This window comes from Phaenicophaeus curvirostris, chromosome 4 (genome assembly GCF_032191515.1).
Source record: "Phaenicophaeus curvirostris isolate KB17595 chromosome 4, BPBGC_Pcur_1.0, whole genome shotgun sequence".
Classification (NCBI taxonomy): domain Eukaryota; kingdom Metazoa; phylum Chordata; class Aves; order Cuculiformes; family Cuculidae; genus Phaenicophaeus; species Phaenicophaeus curvirostris.
In genome coordinates, this window is record NC_091395.1 from 26,066,085 (window position 1) to 26,093,196 (window position 27,112).

General features: G+C 42.7%; 1 long non-coding RNA gene across 1 annotated transcript in view; it reads left to right on the forward strand.

Moving 5' to 3' along the window:
* LOC138719971 (uncharacterized) overlaps window positions 1-25,532 on the forward strand; it is a 40,316-nt gene extending 14,784 nt beyond the window's left edge. Inside the window, exons 3-4 of the long non-coding RNA XR_011337348.1 lie at window positions 19,620-19,728; window positions 25,410-25,532. This is a non-coding gene — a long non-coding RNA (uncharacterized lncRNA). The remainder of the gene's footprint in view (window positions 1-19,619; window positions 19,729-25,409) is intronic.
* The last annotated feature ends 1,580 nt before the right edge of the window (window positions 25,533-27,112 follow it).

Genomic DNA, 27,112 nt, shown 5'->3' on the forward strand with positions numbered 1-27,112 from the left:
GGAAACCTCTGTGCGCTTATCGTTTTGCATAGGGTCAACAAAGAGTTCTCTCTGTGTCAGGATTCAATCTCCTTTCCTCCTTCTCCTTCTTTGACAAGTAGGCAGTTGTAAATAATTTTAGATTGTGGATTGTCTAAGTCAGTGACTGCCTTTCAAGACAGAGTCTTTAAGTGCAGTAATGTAATCTGTACAGTAATTTGAAGTTCTGGATAAAAGATACCAGTTACGATTTTATTTCAGGGTGTTTCTAGCCAGAGTAGCCCAGCTACTGGCAAAGTTTAAAAAGTGTATTTCCACCTCTGCCTAGTTTTAGGGATGTCGTTTGATCTAGATTTGGACCATCTTTCTCTCTCAATGCTCTTTGCCTACAAAATGCTCCCTGTGTGAGGGTGTTCCTCTGGCTTTCAGGTGCTGGAATGGTGTCCTGTGTGGTCCCACCATTTTCCTGCCTACCCCCTCTCTCCTTAAACCCAGGCACAGGCAGGGAGGATGATGTGCTCAAAAATCCAAAGCTAAAGGCAAAAAAATCCTACTGTCTGCCTAGTGCCTGGAGCAGAGCCAGGCTTTTGGGTATTTAGAGCAAGGGGTACAAGCAAGTATTTATTTATTGATTGAGAAATAACGCAGTGCTTCTCTGACTTGCTATCGGTTTCCAAATCTGATTTAAATAAACTCTTCCAGTGCATAAATCCAGACAAAATGTCATTTACCATATGTTTATTACTAAAACTTGGCTCTTACTTGCATCAAAGTAGTCTTCACACGCAGGCTGTTTGTTATAAAACCTCAGCAAAGCAGGTATAATTAGCATTAGCGCTTGAGGGGGAAAACTGGGGCTGAGAACAGAGAAAATAATTTCATTGCTGCTGAAGAAGGAGACGGTGCAGGGATTTGGATTAGAAACAGCTTTTCCTAGCTTCACTTCTTCATACAGATGACTAGATGTGCATCTGTTATTAATTTTTATAACAATTGGACAAATAGTACCTTCCTCATTTCTTAAAGTGCTTAAAATGCTTGTAAGATTAGCTTAAAAATATTAAAATAAATGGCTTTCCTACCTGAATGGTGATAACTACCTTGCAAGGAAGATATACGATGAGTTACTGTATGCCATTTTGCATACAATTAACTTTTATCAACCAGAACATGAAACGCTTTCTGAATGCATCATCTATACAAGCTTTATAAATGATCCACTCTTGTACTGCTGGCATAAGTTGCTCTAATGAAGCCACGCTAAGAGCATCAAAGAGATAAGCAACGAGCACAAGATGGTTCTGTATGATACTTTTCCAACTATTTACATATCACCACTAAGATTATCAAGTGCTCAGAGATTTTGGACTTTCAAAAAAATTTTGAGAGCTCTGAGGAGGCAAAGATAACTGAACATTTCCCTTTTTTTCACTTCAGTGTTTATACATCAGCAAATCAAATTATAGGCTGATTTTGATATTTTCAGAGCTGCAAAGCAGACCTTCAAAAGATTAAATTATGTGTGGGTATCCCCTTTTGGTTAAATTTGTAATAAAGATGAGCTCGAAATTTAATTTGAAAGCGGCAAAATTAAAAATTAAAACAAAATAGTTCTTTCTCGTAACATGATGAATTTTATTTTTCTTTCCTTTTAGAAAACCGTTTTATGCATGCTGATGGGTCTTTCCAGCAAATCCAGAAACTGATTCTCTCAGCAGAGCATAATTATGCATGCAAGACCTTTGTCTTTAAATTTCATTAAATATTACTTTTAATTTACCTTCTCCTATTGCAAATGCCTTCAAGTCCTTCTTTCGTAGGAGGGTGAGAGAGAGAGGCTGGGTAAAATACCAATGGAAAAGTACTTTCAGAGAACTGCACTGCCTCTCTTCTGGGAAGCTTTGTTTGCTCTGGGTGTTTCATCTGCCATCACTGTTTTCACAACTCACAAGTCCATGCTACTCTGGTCTTCCAGCTCAGTAGTCTCATAGCGTTTTCTCTCCAACTCCCAAGCACTGTACCACTTACTCTGAAAGTCTTTTTCTTCCCCAAACTTTCTCCGACATAAGAACTTCTCTGCCACCCTCCACACCATCCATTAGGGATCTGAACAGTCTGGAACGCTGGGCTGAGACCAATGGGATGAGGTTTAACAAGGCCAGGTGCCGGGTCCTGCACTTGGGGCACAACAACCCTATGCAGTGCTACAGACTAGGAGAAGTCTGTCTAGAAAGCTGCCTGGAGGAGAAGGACCTAGGGGTGTTGGTTGACACCAACTGAACATGAGCCAGCAGTGTGCCCAGGTGGCCAAGAAGGCCAATGGCATCTTGGCTTGTATCAGAAACGGTGTGACCAGCAGGTCCAGGGAGGTTATTCTCCCTCTGTACTCGGCCCTGGTGAGACCGCTCCTCGAATCCTGTGTTCAGTTCTGGGCCCCTCACCACAAGAAGGATGTTGAGGATCTGGAGCAAGTCCAGAGAAGAGCAACGAAGCTGGTGAAGGGGCTGGAGAACAAGTCTTATGAGGAGCGGCTGAGAGAGCTGGGGTTGTTTAGCCTGGAGAAGAGGAGGCTGAGGGGAGACCTTCTTGCTCTCTACAACTACCTGAAAGGAGGTTGTGGACAGGAGGGAGCTGGCCTCTTCTCCCAGGTAACAGGGGACAGGACAAGAGGGAATGGCCTCAAGCTCCACCAGGGGAGATTCAGGCTGGACATCAGGAAATTTTTCACGGCAAGGATCATTGGGCACTGGAACAGGCTGCCCAGGGAGGTGGTTGAGTCACCTTCCCTGGAGGTGTTCAAGGCACAGGTGGATGAGGTGCTGTGGGACATGGTTTAGTGATTGATAGGAATGGTTGGACTCAATGATTCGGTGGGTCTTTTCCAACCTGGTCATTCTGTGATTCCGTGATACTGCATTTCTAAAGCACCTCCTAAATTCAAGATCTGCTTTTCTCAATGTCTGTCATGAGACATCACGTGGCCTAATTTCAAGGAGGATCTGGCATTTTTAACTTCCAGGCTTTCTTAATTTCACAGGCCTTGACTGCTATTCCACATAGCTGATTCCAGATTCCTTCCTACTGTGAACCCCAGACCCCCATCTGGGGATCATCTGCTTACCCAGTCCATAAAGATGTTGGTTTCTTCCATGACTTCTCATGATCTCAGAAGTCCTTTCTTCGCCCACAGCCAAGCCCTTCCAGACAGTTCATGCAATGGCCCCATCAAAGTGAGATGGGACTTGATGAGTAGCTCCTCAATACCTCGTATTTCCACTTACCCTATCTTCAACTGAAAAATGCAATGGCTGACTACCAGGGATCTCTGCACCTTATGGCAATGAGCAAGCAAAGTTTATGGGTACACATATAGAAGTACATATAATTTTTAGGGATGTTAGTGGAATAGAAGGGAAATCAATTAAAGATGGCTCTCTAAAAGCCTAGAAACAGCAGCGGGAGCAACAGAAAGGAAAATGAAATGTTGGCGTCCTTTTAACTACTTTTAATTTTACAAAGAAATTACCTTTCTATGTAATCCACTAAGGAAATTGGTTTTGAGGGAGAAAGATGAGGCGAGATAAAATAGAATAATCCTCCAGATATCATACATCCTGTTTAGATGTACTCAAATATGATATAAAATAAGCAAATGTCACCTACTGCATGTACTGTAGCTGTCCTTCAAACATTAGCTTGTGTTCAGGGAATTGGAGCTCCTGGTCTTTGGATTAAAAGCATCTACCTGTGTGATGCAATGCCTACCTGCTGATATAGTTTATGTCTTTTGATGTTACTGTCATGTATTGGCTGCTCCTGTTGAATCTAGTGGGATGGCTCTTCAAATCATACACAGATGGAGGAAAGGTATCGCAGGCTGGGGTTAATTGGTAGATACTGCAAGTGCAGAAGATGATACAGTTGGTGTGAGAGATACAATGTGCACAACATGACTCAGCCAGGCTTTTCCCAGGGTCTTAGTACAATATCACAGGCAAATTAAACCAATTTTTCTAGACCCTGAGTTGTGCTGGAAGCTGGAAGGTTATGGGTAAATGTTAGGAATATTACACAGGCTGCTACTGTAATTTGATGGTAGAACATACTATTTTAACAACCCTTCTGGTATTAACTCTTCCACAAAAGCATTTTTAGTACATCCAAAGAGACACTTGTGCCTTCAAAGAAAGGATGTTACCAGTCTTATTTTCATCATCAAAAAAAAAAAAGAGGAAATAAAAACTGCATAAATGTTTTTTTCATTACGTCTGTTTCCCTGTCATTTTGCATATGCCCCCTGGGAATTTTTCTGCAGCCTAGAAATAAACATACCTGAAGGGATAAAACCAAGCAGTGTGTATGGCTTACAGTGCAAATGGCTCTGATGTTTTTAGGTTTAGTCCATTGCTATGGTTGGTTTCCTCATAACACTTTATGGGCTGGGTATCTCTGGTTTGAGATATTCTTGCAATTGCATGGAAGAGCATGGAGCTGTCCCATGATGTGAACACTCTGCCCCAAATATTTCAGCAGACAAGGAAAATCAGCGTTGCTGGAGGTGTCCCACAGAGAGAGAGTTATGTCTGGGCTGTGCAGACTGACTCTCCTCCTGGGCAGGCAGAGCGATGAGTGGGCAGCTGATGCCTCTCTGTCCCTGCTCCAGACACATTTCTGCAGAGGCAGCTGAGGTTATTCATCACCCCTGTTCCCTTCCTCCCACCTTCTTGAATGCTGTTTTGTTTGAGCCCCTTCTCCCCTCCCCTCCCCTCCCTTCCCCTCTCCTCCTCTCTCCTCTCTTTATTGAAAGTGGCAAAGCTTTCTGTGGCACATTAGTGCTGCTTCAGGTGAGCAGTTAGCAAAACTAAAAAACCCTAAATGCAGGGGGAGGCACCTGGGACATGGGTTGAGCTGTCAGCATGGAGGCAGGTAATGGTAAACCATAAGGCAGAGACCATTAAATCTCTTCCTCTGTGTCAGACCCTGGGAGGGGACAGGGCTGCTCCACTTTCACCTGTGCAGCCGCTTCCTTTCATGATGCTTCAGGTCATCAGCAGGGGCAACCTGCATAGGCTGTATCTCAGGGGTGAGGTTTCTAGGATGTTTATACCCACGTACCTGCAGCCCTGGCACAAAGCTAGACCAAGCTCCCCGCCCCTCAATCATCACCATCCCCATGTGCAACAAGGATGTGGAAGGAGGGAAAGAGGGAATTTAGAAAAAGAACAAACCTTTAAACTTTATCAGAGGTATCAGTTTAAATATTGTATCTTTTTTTAATCACTTTAAAAATCGCAGCTCAGGAATGAACCAAGGAATAAAACCCCAATCCAGATAATAATTAGTTCTCCACATAAACCCACTGGGACTATTACAGGAGATGGGCTGATTTCAGGATGGCACTCTATGGAAATTAGAGTTTTATTCAGTCTTAAAGGGGAGGAATTGAAAGATGTGGTAAATGTTTTTTAAAAATGCATCTTATGATAAGAATTGGGAGTTTGGGAGCAAGGCAATTGCTTTCCTTGAGAAATTGGCTACAATTTCTGTAAGTGTAAGCTGTAATCAGTGGAAGGGTGCTGGATATGGCCAGTGCAGATGAGGCTGCAGTACCTGCCCACAGCGTGCTCTCCTGAGGTGTTTTTTTTCTCCTGGCTGTGGCCAATGTGGCTGAGCTGATGGGCTGTCCTCAGTTAGGCTTTGGTGAGGTATTTTCATCTCTTGGGAAGTGCTTTTTTGGTTATTCATCAAGATGGCAGGATGGGAGTAAAGTAAATCCCACCACCATGGGACAACATTTCCCTAAGCAACAAAGTTGTTTAGAAAGGAAAATGAAATAAGAACGCGTTACAGATGATGCATTGAAATACAAATCTCTGTTGACTCAAACATGCAGGGATAAAACAACAATTTTACATCACCAGGGTCAAAGAAAAAGTAAGTTGATAACAAACTAGAAACTATATCAGGCAGGAGCAGGGTAAAGGCCATGAAAATAAGACCTAACAACAGTCCTATAGAAAGCATGAATGAATGGAGATGACAGTAAACTGAATGAGATTAATTAGAAATGTAACTTTGCATACAAGTAGGTTATTTGTTTGAAATGTTGGATACACACATTTAAGCTTATTTCAGTTGCCATAACAACTAGATACAAGCATCATATAATCTCTCATTGCATTATTTTGGATGTGATTACATTATTTTACAACTTTGGTTGCTAGGAGAGCACAGTACCTTTCTGCACGCTTCCAACAATTTTCACTTTGCAGAGATATCAGCTTCTTCTGGCTGGCCTCTGAGAGAGCTTATGGAATCATTAGCAAGGCAAGAACCGAATTACACATGTAGGATTGAGTTGCACTGGGAAAACTCTCCACAAGAGGATGGCTGGGATTTTCTTCTGCTGTGGAGTTGGCAGGGGTGGCTCTTGTCAGAGAAGAGCTGGGAAGCAAGGAGGCGGCAGTCTAGGGGACAGCCTTGGAGGGAGCATTATTTGAGAGGTAGCTTAAGCTGAGGAGCTTCTTGTGCTTTTGTTTTAATGAGTTTCTATTACAGAGTATAAGTTGTACTTTATGCTATCAGATTCCTTTGCTGGACAAGCTAATTAATGTGGCGTTATAGCTCTAAAGTTGTTTCTAACAGAAAAACATAAGCTGATTTCCAGTCACTGAACCACACTTTTGCCCACAGAATGATCTAATACAGTCAGAGCAAAGATAGCAGAGAAGCTGAGGGACAGCTGGCTGCCCTTGTGCTCTACAGCACCAGGGCATTGCAGAAAAGGAGTTGCTATTTAGGGTATAACAATGGGCATTTTGGGGGATGCACCACCCAGCAGAAAGCAGTGGCAGGCAAGTCGAACTGTGATGGTTTGTGTGTGGGAGATGGTTATGCATCACAGCGAGGAGGTGTCGTTCTAGCACATGGCCTTAGAGATAGATTGGGGGGCAGTGTTGATGGCTTGTGACAGCAACTCTGGACAAGGAAAATACAGAAGAGAATATGATTTCCTTCAAATACCAACTGCTGAAGAAAGCAGCACCAGGAGAGAGGGGCCACGGCTGGAGGGAGATGTTCCTCTGTCTGGGAAGAGGACCAGGAACACTTCCTTGCCTCTGATATTTCTTTAATGCTTTGCAGCTTCTGGAGGAAAAGGCATTAAAGGCCTGTGTGTGGATTGTGGTTACAATGGGTGATATGGAGGTCTGAAATGAACAGGAAGACAAGAACACTGAAATATTTTTTAAGTATATTTAAAAGCCAGGAGCTGTTGCCAAGGGCAGGTCTTCCCTCTTCTCTTTGCTTTTAGATTTATTTATTACTACAAGGGCTCTCTGGGAAGATTTTGCTCTTAAACCACACCTGGTAGAGTGAAACAAGAAAATTAGTTTGAGGTTTTTCCCTTCAATCTTCTTCCCTTCTGCGCCTTTAATTGAGATTGCAATTAAAACAAAAGCCCAGTTGCCCAAGAAGCAAAACAGAAATTGGCAGGGTGGCCTAAATACCAGCCTCATCTTGTTTTCCTTTAGTCTTCTCCTTTGAAAGCTACGGTGACTGGACAATATAGGAAGCCATGCCAAACTGAGAATTTGAAAAACAGCATGCACATCTTACAATGAAAACATGGAAGTGGCGTGTTTGTCGCTCCTTGTGACAGCCACACTTCTCCTCAGAGGCACAGAGGGACAGAGATTATGAACATGGACCTGTGAGAAGAGGGATTGGATCTCCCAGACCACCCCCCGCTTGACAAAGCTGCAGAACTAACATTTCTCAGCAGTTCAGGACTCTCCTCCCTCTGCTACAAAATGTCAGGCTTTGGCATCTGTGAAGTACCTCGCTGCTTTTAAATGACAGCCTGGCTCTCCAAAGTGTCACCAGTGATCTAGTCCCCAATTAACGGTGCAGGTTTGTGGGTTTCTGACACTATTCTCAAGCCCCTGTGGGCTGCTGCAGCCTACAAGCCAGGGATTGTTTCTGCTTTGCAAGACTCAAAGGAGGGGAAGGGAAAAAAAGCTGGGAAGGAAAAGCTATGGTTTCATTATTCCATGCTAGCAGGATGACAGAATATATTTCCTTTAATACTAAAATGTGTCATTTGAGAAAAGATCCTGCTGTCTGATCAAGCTCTCCATTAGTTATTTTTGCATGTGCATGCACAAATCCAGCAGCTAAGCCTACAGCACTGCTGTATGTTGAAAACCAGAAAATGCTGCAGGGTGTTTCTAAAGAATAGCAATTTGGAGGTTGTGGGTGGTTTGTGGGTGTAATAAAAAAGGCTGCATACTGAGGCATCTGAGTTAGACTTCTCTTTAAGCTGCTTACATTCTCTATTAAGACCGTTAAGAACCTGATTCTGCCATCCTTATCCTCACCTACTAGCATTTGGTCCTGTGAGCAATTTATTTAAGTGCCACTTCTTTTATTCAGGGCCCTAACACAGAAGGTGAACTCCGGTGTGGCTGAACGCAAGTGGAAAAACACTGAGCTTTACCCTACGTACTGATGCTCCCTATATTTTTAGCAGCTGCTGAAAGCTGAGATCAGTCGGTCACCAAACCATAGCTTATGGGCACCATGCTCCCTGTGTCATTCCTCCACACCACTCACCGTCCCAGAGGCCACCACGGTCAGTGTCAATGGAGGCTACAAACCAGGCAGTTTGCTGCACGCCACTGACTCGTGCCATCCCCCTTCCTGCCTGCTGAAGCATTGACTCAATGACCTTCCACTCCCAAGGTCTTCCCCTGGCTCCCACCCGTGGTGCTCAGCCACAGACACCACCATCTCAGGACCCTCAGCAGCTCTTATCTTCCTGGTTGTTTTTTCTTGTTGTTGTTTTATTTGGGGGGTTTCCTTTGTTGTGTTGGGGATGTGGTTTTGCAAAACCTCCTCTTCTTCCACCTGAGGCTCCTTGCTCTTGATCAGCTTGGGAAACACTGCAGGATGTTTTCTGAGCTCCTTTAACTTCTTGGAGGCAGACTGATGCCAGGTTGCTGGCTCATTCCCCTTGGGCAGCCCGCTAACCGCACAGACAGCTGATTCCAGCCTTGCCTAATCTGGTTGATGAGTTACTGCAGAAAGAAAAAAAAAAAAACAACAGCCTTTGTGCTCCCTCGAGCTAACGTTTTGCCTGGCTTTTACTGCAGTAATAGCACGCTTTATAGCCCCTGCGCTCCCACTATGCATCAGCACTGGAGCAGCACAGAAGCCAGCTCAGCCCAAACCGTTATTTCAAGAGCACGCCTAGCAAGTTCCCCAGGTCATTTATAGCCCTTATTTTGCTAATGGAAAGTTAATCATTAGCCTGAAACTGTGCAAAAATGTTAAGGGAAAGAATCACAAGACCACAGCAAGAACCCTAATGCATTTCCTAGTACATCCCTCTCATTTGCCTCTGCAAATCATGGCTCTAAAGACCTCAGGGTGAAAAATGTTTGAGCATTTCAACACCTAGCAAACATTAACTACCTCAGAGCAGGCTCGAACAAGCAGGCTTGGGGGTTTGCCTTTGTGCCATAGCCTGCAGTCAGAAACCCAGGGTCTATGGAAGTAGTCACTTTTAAGTTCTGCCCTTTGTTTCTGTGATTTTGTGAAAGACCAGCACTGAAATGGAGTAACTCCACAAAAGCACTCACAACACCTGAGGACTTTCCAGTGCGCAAACAATACTATTTCATTGAACTTTTTTCTGCCCTTCCAAGGTAATAATGGTGTTGTTATGTCCTGCTTTTAGAAATAGGGAAACTGGGGATTCTCAGAGTGATGCAGAGCCAAATGAGTTGCAACGTCCATCAGTCTCTGCAGATCCTCTCATTGCCACGCAGCACTTGTGACCTGTGGTTCATAGGAGCCCACGTGCATCCTCTAGCTAAGGAAGCTAAATACACTGTTAGCTGAGCTGTTTGTAAAAAGAGACATAAAAGAATGAGTCTGTGTGTAACAACACTTAACAGTTTTCTTTCTGAAATCTACTTTTCCTGTTCTGAAGTGATATTGTGTTGACTGCCCACTGGAAGCAAACACAGTCACATAAATGGCAACCTCCACATGAGGAAGCTGAACAGGTAGGTTTACTTATACATGTGTTTCTTCTTATTTCCTTCAGGTCCTTCTCTAGCACTCATTACTGCCCTTCTCAGGGAAACAGTGGATAATAGGGATGGACTTCATCAATACATACTGATTTTAGTGACTGATTTGGTAAAAGAAAATACAAAAACAATTCTGAAAAGATGTGAAATCTCCTTCTTGGTGGACAAGGGGGACTAAACCTGTGCATCACATCTGATAATGTGTTTGTTTTGCAGTAAAAAGCAAAGCCTGTTTGCACCCTCTTTTTTTCCAAGTGATGTTTTCTAAAATGGGAATGATACTCATCTGGTTAAAAATGCATATGGCAAAGAGAGAGAAAAATAAAATCCTAGTGTTTATGTAGAACCAGCAAGTGGAGAGTGTGGAAGTGCTACATGCCTGTTGGTAAATTTTCTGTGAGGTTAGGGGAGGCTTTAGGTTGTTTTTTAGAGAATATAATCCGGCCACCCATAGAGAACAAACTCAAACCCTGGTGGGTGGGCTTGTTTACATCACAGCAATGCAGCTGGGCTCTTCAGGGAGCAGCATCCCATAAGAATATAGCCCACAAAGCAAACCAGGCTGGCCTTTTTCTTTACTCAAATTTGAACCTCTTGAACAAGAAGGAGAAAAATATGGAAAGAAGGAAGTGTCTCAGAGACAGGGTACTCCATAGATTCGATGTCCAGAGCCACGGGCTGGCATACATCTCAAACTGTGGGTGGTGGTGCTCCTACCAACAGCATTCATGTTTCAGCCCCTGCTTTGTAATCATGTCCCCACCCGCAATTCCCCTTGTATGTGTCCAGTGAGATGTTTGTCAGTGAAAAAGCACAGGCTCAGCAGCTTCACCAGCTCTCCCTCGAGCAACTAGTTTTCTCTCTGCAGCAACATGCAATGGGGAAGAGTGGCTTCAGTATGTTTTTCTTTCAGCTTACTTGCTTTACTGATTTAGTATAAATTACACTGATTTCTAGCAAACCCAAATGCTTACAAAATTAATGAGGCAAAAGAAGAGTGCTATATGTAAACGCCAGGGAGCAAACTGTGCTTCTGCTGTTATGGTTGTATTTTACTGTATTAGAAAAGCTCCCTTTGAGGTACAAACTTCTCCATGCTGTACAAGTTTTAAGACCTTAATAAAAATAAGATTGAATACAGTGGTGAAGAACTAGACACTTAAACAAACTGAAGCCAGGCACATACTCACACAAGTGTAATTATCTTCTCCACACTGCTGTGCTCCTGTCTCTCTGGTGAGTCATGCAAGGTGGCTTGAGAGCAATTGTCTTATTCTCTTGCTGGATTTCATGGCAGACTCCCCTGATAGGACTTCAAAGAAACAATTAACGGGAAGCTTATCCCTGAGAAGGCTTTAATTGCTGCTGGGCACTGGGCACTTTCACTGTTCTAACTGGATAGTGCCTCTCCCAGGCCACGATGACATGGTTAGGTATGGATGCATGGGCCATTGCCTTTGTCCTGAGCCAGGCAAAGTGGAACCAACCGCAATTCAGAAGCTGCATTAACTTGTGTCCCAGCCCTATACAATACCTGACTTGCTGTTTTTCAGTGCTATGACTAGTTTGTAATGTGGTCTGAGGGTTTGGAGATAGCACTTGTGCTCTAGCACTCTGTGTATCTTCACAACAACTGCTGCTGGAAAACAACAGTGTCTTTCTGCAACACACCATCTGCCTGTACAAAACACTGATAAACATGTTAAGTACCTGTTGGTTCACTCCTGTAGGTAGAAGCCCCCTCCTCCTAGGGAACACTCCATAATGGACTCTTTCCATAGGTCATGAACAATTATATCAAGGGAGCTTTTGTCTTAGACCTAAGCAGTAAAGCAGTAAATGCCTTCCCTCTCTATTAAGATTAGTACAAAGTCACAATCATGATAACAGAAGCCATTTCTCTGACAGAGACATGCCAAAATCTACAAGAAGCCTCTCATAAGAAGTCCCTAAGAAGTAGGCAGCCCAGATGTGCTGTCCCTGGGAGTGGACCGGCTGACAAGGGACGCCAGCATGGGAAAATAACTCTTGGTTCATATCTTTAGCTCACTTTCCAGCTGCTGCAGTGCTGGCAGAAGGAACTGCTGTCTCTCACACACCGTGACTGCCACCTCCAGTGCAGGAGATCAGGCAGGTCTTCTCAAACCTTCTTCCATTCAAAGGAGCCCAAGTAGCAAGTGCTGCTGAGCAGAGTGATCAGCTGGTAGTGAGAGATGCTGACAGGCTGCCACTCTGGGAGTACCATAGTCTCTTGCAGGAGTCAGAGTGGAGTACAGCAACTGTGGGAGGTCCCAGGCTACGTGGATGAACTGAATAAGCTCTGGTGTCTGTGAGACTGTGGTTTTCAGCTGAGAAATGTGTCAGACCCAAGGTAGCTCTTTACACTCTTCTGCAGCATTGGCAAAAAGGCATTTGGATCAAGTAGGGCTTGGATCTAAAGCAGCCTGGTTTTGGCAAACCATAGCTACTCTTTAACTGTCTTCTCCTTGTCCTGACTTTCTAGAGATTTTGGTTTTTTAATTTATGGTAGGTTGTCAATGTTGCTGTGCAGGTGGTGCAGCTACCTCTGAATTTAATTTGTATCATAATTGCATCCCAGAGGAAAAGCTGAACGTACTACAGACAAATACAAGATTACAGATGCGCTTTCAGGTCTACCCTGCACTCTGGCAGAAACAGGACTCTGGGTGCGCAGTCACCCCCAAGAACCCAGATTGTCCCTCCTTTCTGATCGCAGTTCTAAGCCCTTCTGCTTGAAGATACCCGACTGTATTTCCAGCACAGAGAACAAGCCCAGGGGGAAGTAGGTGCTTCAGATTGAGACTAGTTAGTTACACTACACAGATATATATGAGCTGCTCAAATGCTACCAGAAGTTTCTTGCAGACTTTTTGCTAATGTCTGACCTGCTGCCTGGATTCAGCCATGAGGAGAGTTTGCAAATATGGGTGGTGGCTGCTGATTCAGGCCTCCTTGGATTTAAGGTGATGAAGTGAGATGTTCAGCTCTTCTAGTAGATCTATGCCCAGGTGTCCTGAAATAGAGAACCTTTCACTGCTCGGCTGGGGAGGTGTTAATTGCTGTGTTGTTGAAGCTGCAGCTGACTGCAGGCAAACTGTCCCATGGTACTGTCTGCCCTAGAGATGGTTTCCAGTGTCTGTGCAGATTGCTGCAGGAGAGGAAACTTTGCTGTGGCAAAAAAAAAAAAAAATCCATCAAAAGTAGCAGTGCAACAGAAGGGGAGTGAACATCCCTTCAGGTTTGATGGACTTGCTTTGGCAAAAGGTGGTTAGCCAGCCAGAAGGTGAGTGAGCGGCAGGGGACACTTGTCTCGTCTTCCTTGCTTATATTTAAGTGGGTTTATTTTTAAAAAAAAAAGATGTGATGCGTCTAGTAATTGGCTTTGGGAGGCTCTGTGCTGTTAGGAGGCTGTGCTGTCTTGTGGAGGCATCAGTTTTGCTTGGGGTTGGAGGGGGGTCGGGACTACAGCAGCATACATGCACAGAGCCTGCTGCTGCAGCTGTCTTCTAGGTGCAAAGCAACCTGCAAGTCCTGCTTTTGGCATGTTTTCCTTTTCCCTCTGCTGCGATTGCAAAGCCGTAACAAGCAGTGCATTTCAGAAGGGTTCATTTTGGCCTAATGGTTTCTTAATCCTTGGCGGGCATGGAGTGCAGGGGGTGGGGGTCAACGTGCTGACACTATATGAGCAGCAGATAGCTCTGTCCTCAATACCTCAGAGTACTCTAAATTAATGCTGATAAAGCTGGCAGCCTATGCTAATCCTCAACTAAATGCATGAAAACTGATTAATAAAACAAAGCTTCAAGCTCCAGCAGCTACTGCATTCAGGTCACTGACCCTATTTTAAGGAACAGGCTTTTGTGCTCATACATGTTTACCCTACCCAGGGTAGGGAGGCAGAAGTGACAACCAGAACCACACACTGGTCTCTGGCCTGGAATGGCTTCTCCCAGGCTTTTCTCTCCCACATGAAAAAAAAAAAAATCACCATTACATATTCTTTTTACTAAATTCTCCACTTATGTCCTATTAAATGCTTCCTGATGTTTTGTACTAATGTTCTCATTATTTAGTTGTGACAGAAGAATATATTTTGTTTCCAGGAGAGAAAAAGCCGTATTTTCTAACTGTGTTTATCTCACTTGGGAGGTTATTCTAAATGCAGTGCTATTAAGGCTGCATAAGTTTAAGCCAGGAGTGGTTTATGACATGCTTAAAGTGCATCTCTAATTTGTTTATACTGGTGAATTAGGCAGGAGCATATTATTTCTGTGTATTATTTCTTCTGGACACAATCCGAGGGCTTAGCTATACTGAATTCAGCTAAAGTTAATGAAATATTTCAGTCCAAGAAGCAGAGATCTATCTATGCCCTAATGATCTGCCCTCAATAGAAGGGCAATGGGAGTCCTTCCACTAATGCCTTAAATGTGTCTTTCTGCTGCCATTGTGGTTTCACACCCACAGAACAGCAAGGAAACAATAAAGAGCTATAGGTTCTCTGTACTGCAAGGCCGTCACGGTTGTCACCCACCCTTTAAGAACTACCCTTGTGGTTGACTGCTTTGTTGTGATTAAGCTGCAAAGAATTCAGAGATCCCACCAGCCTCAGTGCTGGGATTTGCCTTCATCCTTTTAAGAGGGCTGTTACTACCGTCACGCTTTTTGCCAGGACAAAATTGGCCAAAATATTGCAGGCTGCTTTCCCATCCCAAACAATTCAAGTTTGCAACACGTCAGTGCAGGCTCCCTTCATCCACTCCTTGGTGCACCCCCATGTTTGTCTCTCCTGGGACCAACTGGAGCTGCAAGAAGACATGGCACAGGGGAATCTCTAAGGGTTAAACACAGAAATTTTCTGGCCAGAGCTTATCCCAGCTGAAGGCCAAGCCTGTCTTCACGAGCTGTTGTATCAGCAGAGATGCCCTATCTTATTGAAATTTATGAAGGCACACGTTATTCCTGAACTGCTCTGAGCATGGGCTTTCACAACCATTTTCTTCAGCCTTTGCACGGAACTGTAAGCTGCAATTTGCATTCTGTGCAAAGCCCTCTGAGCACAAAGACTTGCACCAACTGCTAATGCTTGTTCCTGATGCAGACCGAAGGTTACCTTTGCAAGCAGTAGAGGCACAGAAAGTATTTATCTCCTATGCAGTTTAGAGATGCCACTTAGCATCCCAGGCTCTGCCTTCCAAGCACATTTTTGCTTCAGTGTGAAAACCGTGACAGAAAATTGGGTTATGCTGAAGTATACGGTGTACAAAACATTCATTGTTTATCTCACTTGAAAAACAGCTCCTTCTTAGCCCCGGGGTATATTAATATCCTTCCCCTGTCACTTCCCCCAAATTCAGCTACAATAGGAGTGAAATTCAGTGGAAGTTGCACATACCAGATCATCTTTGTCAAGAGATGGCAACAAATCATTATGGAGCAAGTTATATTTAATCAACGTTTTTCAGAGACTCATAGGCTGTTTCCCCACCCCCACCTTCTCTCTCTCTAAACTAAAATTAAGTTTGTTTCGAAAATGGATAAACCTTCTTCATTTGCTTAGTGTGGTTTTTGACAGGGCAGCCTGAGCTAAAATAAGGCTGTGCTGGTCCTGAGCTTGAACGAAGGAAAATGAGAGACCTGAGAGGTCTGTGCAAGGCAGGGAGCGCATCTCCTTCTGATGCTGCATATAGCTCCTCCTCCTCTCTCCCTGGTTGCTGGAGAGTTCACACTGTGCCACTGTGCCAGGGGACCAGCACGCAGCCCTTTGAGGAAGCCGTGATGCACCACATGTTGCTTCGTCAGAAATAAAATCTAAATTAAGATGGAGGAGGTGGTGGGTTTCTAGCTGAGGAGAGGAACAGAAAGATTTGCTTTTAAGAGGCACATAAGCAGCCAGGCTCTATAGAAGGACTGCAGGACTTGCTAGACGTTTCTTTTTTGAAACCTACAAAGTCTGAAAAGCAAATTAATAGACTCTTTGAGTCATTCTGTGAAACCCCTAGCAAGCTGTGAATATTTACTTAGTGGCTAAACTATAAGTTTATATAAGTTTATATAAGTATAAGTTGTTTGGGATATTTTTCCCTCATGGGGAGGGAAAAAGAGTGGGAAGTTAAAATCTTGGAAAGACTAATACTGAAGGAGATACTCTCTGCTAGAGTTGAATTTCATTCTTCTCCAGCATTTCATAAAAGCCCATTAACAGCTTCAATCCCAGAAGTTTTTAAGTGAGGCACTGTATGTGATGCAGCAGTTTGTGCTGGGCAGCTGTGCAGGGTGATAAAGATCATCTTACAAATCTGACATCTGGCACAAGGAGTATGAAAACAAAGACTTAGGTCTGTGCATGTGTGCTACAGCCACTAGGAAAAGCAGGGTGGTGAAAAAAGGGCACCTAGGTAAAGAAAAATTGAGTGATTAATGAGTGGATTAGCTCTGTTTTATGCTACTTTAGACCACATTGCCACTGTAATATTTGGGCTATTTTATCAGATCAAAATAGTTCTATTGACATCATATAACTTTTGCTAGAATGAGAAAGAATCAGATATGGTACTGAGTCCCAGAGAAGGATCCCCTTTTCTTTCCTTGCGATACCAAAGCAGGGACAGGGGCTAGCCCCATTCCTCTGTCGGTTGCTTACATCCTCTCTGTCTCTATGCCCTTCTTCACTTTCAGGAAATTAGGCTTTTCTGAGGTCACTAAGGCGTCTTTATGTAGAGCTCTCACAATGGATAAGCTGCTCCCATTCTGTCATTCCTTTCCCTAGACCCTTCTTCCACTTTAAATTCTCTACAGGACCAAAAAATCCTCCTGTTCTTCAGCAGCACTTTGCGTGGTTGTTTTTGGGCTAGCGCTGACAGCAAGCCTGTGGTTTTCAAAGCCTCCCAAGGGGCCTGGATGCTCTTTCATGGGGAATCTGTATTACTTAGGCTTTGAAATATCCCAACCCCAGACCTCCACATTTTTTTTAGGAAATTAAACTGCTTTCTGGAAAAAAAAATCTTTTCTACTGAAGAGATAAAATAACATCTTCTGTGCTGGGGGCAAATTTCTCCTCTCAGATCAGCACAACAGATTGCATTTCAGGTTGGGAGCAGCTCAAACATATGGGGAGTGGGGTGGGGACCTCTTTTCCATGCAACACACATGTAACCCTACAATGCTAGTGTTAGTGTGGCAAGCCAGCAGTCATCTCCTCGAAGTTCAAGCTGAATAAGAAATTGGCAACTAGTAATTATTTGAAAAGTTTGAACTGGAAAGATTTAATCTGGTATTTCAACCTCCAGACCTCCAAGTGCATGCATGGGATTCCTAGTACTCATTATGTCTGATACTGTGTGAACACAGGAAAAAAGGCAAAGCCCAGCCTTTCTGGTGTGGCAAGGTCACAGAAATCCAAGACAAAATAAGATCAGTTCCTCACAGTAAGTAAAATTCAAATTTAGTTTAAAAAAAAAAAAAAAGAGCAAGGTTTGGAGAATGCCTGTGTTCTTTTTGTCTCTCTTGTTTGTCCCATTATGCTCATTATTCTGCTCTCCTACATGACATCTGTAGGAGTCCAGCTCCTATCCCAGAGGCACAGCAAATCTTTCCTGGCATGATACAGAAGCATAGTATTGGAGGATTCTTTAAGCAAGATGAAACTGGTTTGGTTTTAAATAAGTCTGAGGAATAATGCTGTTCAGTTCACATAAAATACTATCGTCCTTTGCTATCAATATCTTTGTCCCTTTCTCATGTATCGTTATAGCATTTTTGTGCTGTATGTAAGGCTCACTCTTACACGTGAAAAAAAATCTAGTAAAAAATACATTTCATTTCACTTGTATCCTTCAACTTACTCTAATAATAAATATTAATATCATGAACATTATATAATAAGGAGTTCAAGCAGTCAGTATGAAATGGCATTTCAGTGTAGGTAATCGGGTCCAGCTCACTGACGACCGTAGTGTTGGCTGCTGAGAGCCTGAGGGCTAAAGGATTTCTTACCCACCATGCTCATCCCTTTCAGAGATCTCCTCCTGTTGCACAGGGTCTAGGAAGGAGAAAGGTTTCCCTGTTTAGTTTAAGGAGAACATAATAGGTTCAAGACCAGCACTTTCCAACTAAGGTTTTACTAGACTTAAAAAACTTAACCACAGTGTCCATTACAGCTAGGGAGTATACGTACTTTTTTTCCAAAAAATCCAGCTGAGCCTTAAATTGGAACAACCAACACAACATGTTTACATTTGAGGGAAAGAAAAAAAAAAAAAGCATAATTATTGCAAGAAAATACTGTCTTGGCACCACTCTCTTCTGCAGGGAAACTCAGCTTCTGAAAAGCCCCAGAGCCACTTTGTGCAGAGGAGATGCTGCCATGCTGATGGGCCATGGCTTGTAGGGAAACAGGTTCAAGAGACAAGTCTTCAAATTACCCTGAGTCCTGTGTTAAGAAAACCAAAAGTAGCCTCAGGTATTTCTGCAACAAAAGGACAGAAGTTCTAGGGAAGGTGGGAGTTGGATGAGATGAGAGCTATGAAATGCATTTATTTCAATCTTGTGAAGTACCATAGCATGTCGAAGCACTTCAGCAAAAATCAAGAGAGATGGACTTTGACACAAATGTGTCTTCTGAATCAGCTAGATGCATGTCTCCCTGTCGACATTATTCAGAGGTGAACTTTGAGAAGTGCTAGCCTCATCAAAACGAAAAACTGGATCGCTTCTCCCCACTGCCACGCAAGCTAAGCTCTGAAGGAAAATATATCATTAGGTACAGGAATATGAACTTTGATTATATGGGGCTGGATGGACCTCCAGATATCAGCTAATGATTTTTTTTTCCGGGAGAGTCAGTGTAGCTCTACAAGGAAAATGTAATTTTGTGTTACTGAAATATAATAAATTTCTCATTTCTTCCTATTTCACACAGGACCTAAGTTTACCAGCTACTGTTGCAAAAAATAACTCAAGTGTTCACAACTGAAAATTTAAATGGAATTTGAGGTGCTATAATCCATCAGCACATTCAGCTTTTTTTGCATACAGTGTTGGAGGCTTATCTAGAGTAGAAGCAGAACCTCTCTGCTAACACCACTGGGATCCATCATGCTGTTGTAAAGCTAAGTTATATCGAACAAACAAACTATGCAGTTCTGAGTGGTGTCAGGCAAAACTTTCAACTCATTATTCTTTTTCTTCCCATTTTCCAAATGGGTATTTTCTGAGGAGTTACTACCAAATGTAACCTACAACCACACTGGACAAAATGCTGTTGCGTTTCTTGAGCAGTGCAGAGAGATGTGTTAGAATGGGAAAGAAGAGGAGAGGGAGAACTGAGGAGATGGAGATCAACTCATCAGGAGCTTGAACAGCTCCTGATATTGCAGCTACTCCAGCTACTCTGGCCTGAGGGAATTGCCACCTAGATGAAAGGAAAATGTGCTCTATCTTCACCTTTCTGTGTTATGTTGTGATGTTGGCAAGATTTGTCTCTGTTTGTCTGCACTTACAACACTTTGTTTTATTTTTCAGATGTTTCTGTGGAAAGATTATAATAAAAAGAGAAAAATGAAGAAATACAGGAGTATCTTTTACACTCCGTTCTAGGACACAGAAAGGAATATATCTGAAAATTGTTAAGGTAAGTTTTCAGTGTGCAAAATAACCTAATTTGCCTTGTAGCATTCCCTAAATATTTAAATTTGATTCAAACCCCACAAAATCATGCTTTGATGTTGTGCAGAAGGTTTTTTAAGATTCTCTGCTCTGATACTCGCATCCAGAGTGGACTCATAAGTCGGTAGTTTTTGTACAAACAACTCAGTTTCTTGACTAGCTGTTGCCCATCAGGTACGTTCTGACTGCTGGCAAGGCTCTGGCACACACTGTCGCAGTCAAGCCTGGACCCTGAGCCCAGTATTTAGGAAACTTCAGGCTCTTTTGCCAAACCTAAAGAAAAGCCGTGTTAGTTGTTGATACCAATGATCCTTTGTTCCTTCAAAACTCCATCTAGGAGCAATGCCCCATTGCCTCTGCCTTTGCTGACACTTGCGGTAAAATAGAAAAACATTTTTCTGTTGACATCAGTGAGGCAAGGAGTGGGCCCGGCTTTATTCGTACACACACATTATGCTTAATTAGAAACTATTTTCTTCTAAGAGCAGTCATTTGAATTTCTTGATGTTGCAAAGAGCTTCGAAAGGCAGTTGCCATGGCGTGGGGTTTCAGGTAGGAGGAGGCAAATAATGTGTGGAATTAAAAAAAAAAAAAAGGGTCTTGGATCAGGATAGTTTTGTAATGTTCTGTAATCAAAGGCTATTAGCATGTTCTTCAGATTTTTCAGAAATGTTTTCCGTTCTGTTCAGGATAAATTTGACCACAATCTGTCTAAATCTCTTTTCTAATCGGAATTGACGTGGGCCAGAATCACCTTGCGTTAGGAAAGGTACCACAGCCCACAGGAAGCAACTGCCTTGTGCTGAAACTCACTTTCCTTTAGATGTCCTCTTTTAGCCTGCCATGAACCTTTTGCATTGTGTTCTTTCAGTCCTGTTGCCAGGGAAATAGTTATTTATTACTGTTGTAAAAGGAAGGTTTGCACCTGAGTTAATTAGCAGAGCCTGTGTCTCTAGCCTGCTTACCACTCGACTGCTGGGATTTATGAAGGAGCCATTAACTGTTTGCCTTGTATGTGCAGTTAGATGGAATTACTGCAGATTACAGCCCATGTGTGACAGTTTAATGGCAGTGGTAAAATGCTGTTGAAGTCAGAGATTTCACAAGAGCTGTCCCAATTCATGCCCTAATGACATGCTTGGAAGTTTGCGTTGGTAAATACCCTCATGCCTTGCCTGATGTGAAAAACAGAACTGGGGGCTGAAAGTAACCTCTGACCACAGGGACATCCTAGGCATTAATAAAAAGTGCCTCCTTATTGCAACCGACAATATCCAATCTCTCCATATGTGAAGGTTGCAACTAAGATGACCTTCAAGACCTAAGTCTTTTAAAAGCAGCTACTATTTTTTTGAGAAGTACAAACACAGAGTGGAGTGTTTCCGAGGCTGCAGCCTTCCTCTGGGATATATAAAGGAGAAATTGCCTTTGGCCTTTCAAGGAAACTGTACATCACACTGTGGCCATTGCAGCTGGTGGAGCACAGGAGGGATAGGGAGTACTGACCAAGTGCAAGCACTGTTCTTCGTTAAAGGTCTGAGAGAGATTTTCTGCAAGTTAACATCTTCAAGCTTTCTTATTAGACTCTTCAAAGCAAATGAAGAAAGGCAGGTATGCATGCAAAACCACCTTGCAGAGGCAAGCTGGACTGACTGCTGTTTGTGAAATGTGGGGATAGGTGTGGCTGGAGGAGCTGATCTCCCGGTGGACTGGAGCTGCCTAAAGATGCTGTCTGATGGCAGCGATGGGGAACCTGCAGGGATAATGAAAAGAGGAAGATGTGTAGTAGTGACTCCCCAAAGCACTCCAGTGCCCACCATTTTACCAGATTTTACCAGATCCTGGTGCAGATCCTTCCTTCTGCTGCTTAATTCATTCTGATTACTCTAGGTGACAAAAATTAAGTAAAGCTGTCACTACTGGCAGGGAAGATTAAGATGTGCTGTGTTACTCTTGTTTATTTTCCTTTCCATTTGGAGGATAATGCAGTGCTGAGAAACAGTGGTGCTATGTCTACACCATAGCCCCGTGTTTTGCCATGGCTTTTCTCAGCCAAGCGGGGAGGAGGAGGAGTGGATTGGATGGCACAAGGAGCTACCTACCCTGTGAGCATCTCTGTCCCTGAGGATGGGATGTTCAAACGAGCTGCTATAGGCAATTCACTTCATGCAGCTCATCAAGTGGAAAAATACTGCTTCAGACTCCAGGGTAGAGGCTACCTTTTGTCAGCTAGAAAAATTGATGGTGTTATTTAGCATTAACATGCTGGGTGCAAGGTCTTCTTTAAGAGCAGTGCAGCACTAGGGGAATGGGATGTCACTGGGGATGTCTGTGAGAGTCAGGGAATGTCTTAAGGGGTGTGAATATTTCAAGGGGAAGAGGTTCACCTGGAGCAAAACATCTTTATTTTACAGCGCCAGGGCTGTGAGCCAGAGCCACCTTGCTCTGCTGTCTGCCATCATCTTGTACTCAATATTATGGCTCTGTTTATGAAAAATTGCTAATCTGTTACTGGATATTTTAACGGCTGAGCAGCAGTTGCTAGGCTCATGCAGTCCTATCATTTGCTTGTAAATACTTTTTGCTAGGAATTTCATGTCAAAATGAAGTTCTTCCATGATCAAGCTTATACAAAGGAAGAGTTCTGGTATTCCAGAAAGGAAAATGCAAAGGAAATCTTTCATTTGCCATGGGGTTAGCACAGACTGAAACATTCAGATTTGTAGCACAGAACCAATTCAGTGAGTTCATCAATGACCTGCACAACCTTCAAAATGCTTTTGGGTGGTACATGTTATGAGCCCAGTTTCCCCCAGCTGCAGCTCCCCAAACCATGTCATACCTGTCGTAAAGAAAAGAGTGCACATACCTAGCCAATCTGTCTGCATCCTGCAGTCCTGTGAGTGCTCTCTTTTGTGGGGGCAAGGGGCTGGGAAGCTTCCTGGTGAGAACAAACCTACTCTAAGTTTCTTATATCTGAAGCCTAAGCTGCACCATAGGAAATACATTTTGCATAGCAAGCTCCACTATGGGACAGGATGCAAAGAACATGGAAACCACAACTCATGGAGGCACTGTTAAGCCGTGCAGAAATACTGTTTAACTTTGAAGGAAGCCAAAGCAACATATTTTGATTTGCCTCAACATACGCAACTAAAACATTTTGTTTCAGTCAAAATTAACATGTTGAAAAAATGTCAATGTCGCATTAGAATTTATGTTTTAAAGTAATTTTAAGCTAACACACTGAAATTCTCTTTTGCATAGGAATTCAGATTTTTACTCAGGTGTGACTGTAACCATTGACGATCAGTTTGAGATATAAAAAATACTGATTGTCATAATGTAGTATCAGTGACTAATTACGGCTCTATCTTTTTCATTATAAATTTGATGCTTTTATAGTATATTAATTCTCCCCCACTGCCAGTGGCTCTGAAGTTAAAATGTCCAGTAAAAAAAAATATACATTCAGAACCATAACACTTTCTAAGTCTTTTGAACACTTAATTTTAATACCTCAGCATATTAAAGGACACAATATCTTTGAAGCAATTTGTTACTATCAGCAGAACATTAATTATTCAGCTTCATAAACATCAATTCATGGGATATATACTAAGTGCAATATGTAGCTAGACACTCTTCTAATTGCTTACAAACCACTGGAATTTGTAGCTTGAAGTACAGAGGATGTAAAGCTGCTTTGTAAGGCATGATACAATAGACAACTTCTAAATGAGAAGAGATTATTTAATGCTATTTTCTGGCTGAAAACAGTGACCAGGGTATGAGCCAACTGTGAGTTTCTGGCTTGCTCAAATGTCATCTTCTGGCTTGACTCAGAATTGTTCCTTTCCTCCTGACAACTTATTAGACTGTACTTTTTCTGTTATGTTTTTGTATAACTGCTACTTGAGAAAGAGCACTATCCCTCCATTATAGGGCTTCTGGCCCAAGGGGAAGCTGAGCATGATTGCAGCGATCTTATAATAAGGGTTTTGTAATCAAGAGCCCATTATAAATAGATTTTTTTCAAGATACACTTTAAACTGACCAGGTTTCAAAGAAGCTTAAAAAGCAATGTTGAGGTCATTTGGTAGAATTGTGTTTTGGATAATATTAATATCATAATACTCTTGGCTGAGTGAAATACTGGGTGGAGGGCCAAGCCCAGAGAGTTGTGGTGAACAGAGTTAAATCCAGTTGGCAGCTGGTCACAAGTGCTGTTCCCCAGGGCTCAGTGCCAGGGCCAGTGCTGTTTAATCTCTTTATCAACGATCTGGGTGGAGCGGATTCAGTGCTCCCTCAGTCAGTTTGCAGATGACACCAAGTTGGGCAGGAGCGTCGATCTGCTTGAGTGCAGGAAGGCTCTAAAAAGGGATCTGGAAAGACTGGATTGATGGGCTGAGGCCAATCTATGGAGTTCAACAAAGCTAAGTGTTGAGTCCTGCACTTAGGACTCAACAACCTCATTCAGCGCTACAGGGATGAATAGCTGGAAAGCTTCCCAGCGGAAAGGAGCCTGAGGGTGCTGGCCAACACCAGAACGTGAGCCAGCAGTGTGCCCAGGTGGCCAAGAAGGCCAATGGCATCCTGGCTTGTATCAGGAATGGTGTGGCCAGGAGAACAAGGGGTGATCATCCCCCTGTACTCCATGCTAGTGAGGCCATACCTTGAATACTGTGTTCAGTTTTGGGTCACTCACTACAGGAAAGACATTGAGGTGCTGGAGCATGTCAAAGAGGGTCAACAAAGTTGGTGAAAGGTTTGGAGCACAAGTCTCATGAGAAGAGGCTGAGGAGTGTGTTGTGTCCTCTGCTATGGCAGCCTGTGATTAGGAGGAGTCGGCTTTCCTCCTTGCACAGCTGAGAAACCAGGGAAAAGCAATGCTCTTCACTCAGAGCGATAGAGTTACTTGCTGTGTAGCATGTTCATGACTAAGTAACCACTTTTGCTGATGCTGCAGTCCCAGGGAGAACCCAAAACTCCAGCTGGCAATCGGTGTGTGAATCAATGAAGGTAATTCTTTTACTCTTTTTTTTTTTTTAATTTTATGCCACGAAAACAAATAATTGGATGCTTGTTCCAGGGGCTGTACTTTCTTCCTCCCAGTAAAGAAAACAATGAATCTCGTCGTTTTTTTCTTTTTAAGCAGTCATTGAGCAGCTCAGTGAGAAGCTCCAAATCCTCTATGCAGTAGTACAGAATTTATTCTGCTGGAAAATCTGCTGTTCCGAAGGACTGGAAGTGTAGCATTAAAAATCACTAAAGCAGTGCCGTTTACCCAATACAATAAGAACAGTAAAGTTTTATGCTCTCTTACTGATGAGCAAATTCACGCAAAGAAGACAAGGGGCTTGTCTAGGTAGTGGTACGGAGCAAAGTTCCATGGGCAACTTTGTTTTCCCAGAAATAACTATGCTCTCTAAAGATATTAATAAACAAATTCCTAATTCTGATGAGGTTTACTTGATTTTACTACTGATGCTTGTCATGAAAATCTTGATTCAAAGGTTTATTGTGACTCTAAACAAGGGAAAAAATCATGAATGCTTCTAAACTGACTCTATATTTGGTTATGGCCAGTTTTATATATTGCTACCGAGCAACTCTTAAACTGATTTATAGTCTTGGCTCCTCTAGTGCTTCAAGGACTGGAAAATTCAGAAGTTGAAGCTTACTGCTGAAGTTGGCCTGCTGAGTTACTGAACTTTGAGGAAGATGGCAATGGGAGAGCATATTGTTTATCTTCTTCTCTCTTGAGGGGTAATGAAGAAGGTTTTATAACAGAAGACAAAATTACAAGTAGGAGTTTAAAATCAGGCATGAAAATGCAGTCATTCTCAAACAGATTATAAAAATGCATAATTGAGGGATGATAACCTGAGTGTAGGTTGGACAGATTCTTCAACCTAAAAAAAGGAACACTTTTAGATTGGTGAGGGTCGTCCAAAGTAAAATTTCTGAAAAAAAAACTAGTGGAAAGAGCGAGGATGTGGTAAGAAAGGAGGATGTCAGTAAAGCTCAGACAGAAGGGCCATTTAAGAAGCATTTATATTTGTATATCAGATAAGATATAGAAGATATGGGACAAAAATGACTCCTTTTATAAGGTTTTTCCAAATTCAGAAAACATAGATAAACATAGTAATTGTTCCATGCAAGCAGCATAGAACAGACGTCAGCCAGCTGTCCCAGATGAGGTATCCAACAGTGCTGTTTCCACATCAAGAAAGAAATGAGAAAATAAGCCTGAGTCGTTATGGGGAAGTTGGACCTGCTAGTCAATTCTTTCAAATATTACTCAAAATTTGAGTTTTCCATAGGATAATATCCCAGGCATGAGGATTTCCAATCTATTTTAAGTGGCAGTGAGTTAGTCTATTGTGGGGGTTTTGAAAATCTTCTGTTTCTCAGAGGGTAGATCCGATGATCATTATATTCATAAAGGATGTGGGTAGAAGTGCATATGGGATTATCTTGTGTCTTGGTTCAATATCCTTCCAACTGGCAATTGCTAGCTCTGTGGTGCATCTCTCCACTTCTTTAATTTCATTTAATTTCTGTTCTAGACCTCAGCAGTTTTGTTAGTGAGAGTTTCAGCAAAACCAATATGTTGCTTCAAAAATGGTCAGGTTTGGCTCATTGTACTTTTTTGATGAAAAAATTAGTTAGAAAATTCTAAAGCCAGTTCTTTTTTCAAATGTCAACATTATTCTTTCTGTAGAGGAAAAGCCTTTTGGAGGAAATTTTTCTTTTACCTCTATATGTGTGCTTCCAGAGACAGATTCCTTCAAACAAGGATGCTTATTCTGAGCCACTACAAACTTTATCATAGATTTTTTTGGGCTGCCTCGTTTAGAAAACCTGCAGCAACTGCTGATAGTGATAAAATTAATTTCAGACTTTGGCATAGCTGCACCTTGAGTTTAAAGCCTTAAGCACACATATGAAACTGAGAAGTAGAAGGGCTTGAGGACAAATTTCCTCTAGACACAGAGAACACAAGGAAGTGAGCAATCCCTGCATCCTATCCTAACTCATACCTTAACATATTCTTCATATCTGTTATCAGGTAAGGAGGATGCTTGCAGATGAGTCAAAATATCAGGGTCACTGTGAGCAGTGTTTCAAGCCACAAACTATGCTGCCTGGTCATCCAGGCTTAGCAGGGTCAAGCAGAAAGTGTGCATAGCAAGACCTGGGTATCTGGAGGAGATAGGGAGGACAGCAGAGTATCTTCACTGGTTCTCCAGCTTTCTCCTGCTTCTTGGTAGCTTAATGTCAATCTCACTTGACTCAAGTCCTCCTCATTTAGAAGCTGATTTTATGGCAGTCATTTTGAC